Here is a 2,602-nt window from a genome sequence, read left to right as displayed (position 1 = left end):
AAGTCAAGATTTAGCCTCAATTATTGCCTCTGAAACTAAGAAACGCTTTCATCAAATCATTCTGCTATAACACAAACACAACTTTGATTCCTTGAAACTTACCTCGTTTAATTGATTTCTCTCTTAGCCACCAATTGAAAGAGGAAGCCCCTTTCCCTCTGCTGTGCTTCACATGAAATAAACCATTTTGTTCAGACTATGATCCTCAAATCTCGCCAATCGAAGCGACAGCAAATTCTGCAAAAGCATTCTGTGACAGAACTGTTGTTGAACTAAAAAACATTCTTTCAATCTCTCTTGAACTGTGTTTCTAAAGCGCCGATCTCCAATTATAAATACTGCACGACACACCCGCAAAACAAAATGGCGCCGCAGTGTGTTCGATCTTTAATGGCTCGCGCACGCGCAGACAGAATGCCCCACCCTTCATTGGATTGCTTTCATGTGGCTGCAGAAATTGTGAAAACAAGCCAATTCTGCTACCATCACAAAGTTTAAAAAAAGCTACCCTCCCCACCCCTGTGCTTTGGTGAGACAACTGCCAATCACCCAGCTACTCCACACTGTGGGTTCACTCTAATTGGTGATCAAAGGCAAACTATCATTCAGGCCTAGACAAGTCCAGGAAAAATTGCTACGGCATCCTACATTGTAAAGTCTCACTTAACAAGGCCACAAACTCTAACTGCAGTTAAAGTCTCAAAGCACCAACCCCCCCCCCCCCCCCCCCATCCCTGTGCTTTTGACACACAACTCAGAGTTAGAACTGTCCCTGGGCTGTTTGGCAAAGCAGGCCTTGACGGCAAGCCCCCTCAATTTTGAGACGCCACAATGCTACGCCCGTGCTCAAGCGAAAACACCAGCAGCTACCTTTTAGCGAATTCGCTCACATATATATATATATATATATATATATATATATATATATATATATATATAATGAAATGACGTGATAAATTGATCATCAGCTAAAAGTGCTCAATGGGTTTACCAGAGCTTTGAATAGATACGTATATATATATATAGATACGTAGACTTGAGCTAGGTCAAAAACATTTATTTGCTACTCCGAGTTTCATGCTTCTCACGAAGCAATCATCAGGCAACTGCCAAAAAGAAGGAATACATGGTGTTTTACAGTGATTTTGAAAATAACGGTAGCAATTCACTATAGGCTGGGGTGCATAGCAACGGTTAAACAATACAAACTGTTTCCAGTGAGCTGCTAAAAATAAGCCTTAAATAATTACGCTATTGAGAAGGAATTTCTTTGCATGTCTGCAACTTGTTACAAGCTCATTTCTGTTGTTAAGGGTCGCCAAATCTGGTCTACAAATTATATAGTATTTCTCCCACAGACATAAATTACACTTCTTCGTTACATTTGAATAGGATCTCGCATGCCTAACAATCCGCCATTTAATGTGATAGTCGACTTTCTTGTCTTTCAAATCCCATACATATTTACTAAGTTCAGTGGTGTTCATGTATTCCTTCTTTTTGGCAGTTGCCTGATGATTGCTTCGTGAGAAGCATGAAACTCGGAGTAGCAAATAAATGTTTTTGACCTAGTTCAAGTCTACGTATCTATATATATATATATATATATATAGATATAGGGAGTCTGTAAGTCGATTTTCTCGTGGAACAGTGCTCAATACGTTAAAGCAGAGCGGAATAAATACTTTAAGAGGAAAAAAGGACGCAACTACATTTCCCGACAAGCCTGTTTCGTGAATCGCTCCACTCTTCAGGGGTTTAAACCCCTGAAGAGTGGAGCGATTCACGAAACAGGCTTGTCGGGAAATGTAGTTGCGTCCTTTTTTCCTCTTAAAGTATTTATATATAGATATATATATATATATATATATATATATATATATAACTAACTGCAGACAGTACTGTTTCGGCCTTCTGGGCCTCATCAGTGCAGTGCTGATGTCTGGGATGGAGGTTAAGCTTATAAAGCCACCCCAAATGTCCCACACATGTGGTACATCTAAGCCATGCCAGAGTGCTCAAACTAGCGAGCTAGTGAGCATGCGCAATTGCTAGCGGCAATGACTCATCCCAGTAGAGTGCTCAATTTGGACATGAAAGCAAAAGCTTTGTAATGCCAAAGAGCTATATATATATATATATATATATATATACGGAAGAAAAAACACATAAACTACAAGTTCATCCCTACAAGCCTGTTTCGTGGTCGCCCACTCATCAGGGGGCGACCACGAAACAGGCTTGTAGGGATGAACTTGTAGTTTATGTGTTTTTTCTTCCGTATATATATATATATATATATATATATATAATTTCTTTTTTTGAGTGGAACGTATTCCGTATATATTTCGCTCTACTTCTATGTATTGAGCACTGTTTTACGAAAATCAAGTTTCGCACTTTATATATATATATATATATATAATTTCTTTTTTTGAGTGGAACGTATTTCGTAGAGCGCTCAACTCAATTGATTGAGGAGCAATAACTATGACTTTACACAAGTTTAGGTTTCACGAGTAACCATGATCGTTTAATGCTAAAGAACTGTTTCGTATGGTACAAGTACCACACTCATCAGGCAATTTTAACGACTGAACTG

Source organism: Montipora foliosa, chromosome 7 (genome assembly GCF_036669935.1).
Source record: "Montipora foliosa isolate CH-2021 chromosome 7, ASM3666993v2, whole genome shotgun sequence".
Classification (NCBI taxonomy): Eukaryota; Metazoa; Cnidaria; class Anthozoa; order Scleractinia; family Acroporidae; genus Montipora; species Montipora foliosa.
The sequence above is the reverse complement of the archived record's forward strand: the minus strand, read 5'-3'. Positions refer to the sequence as shown.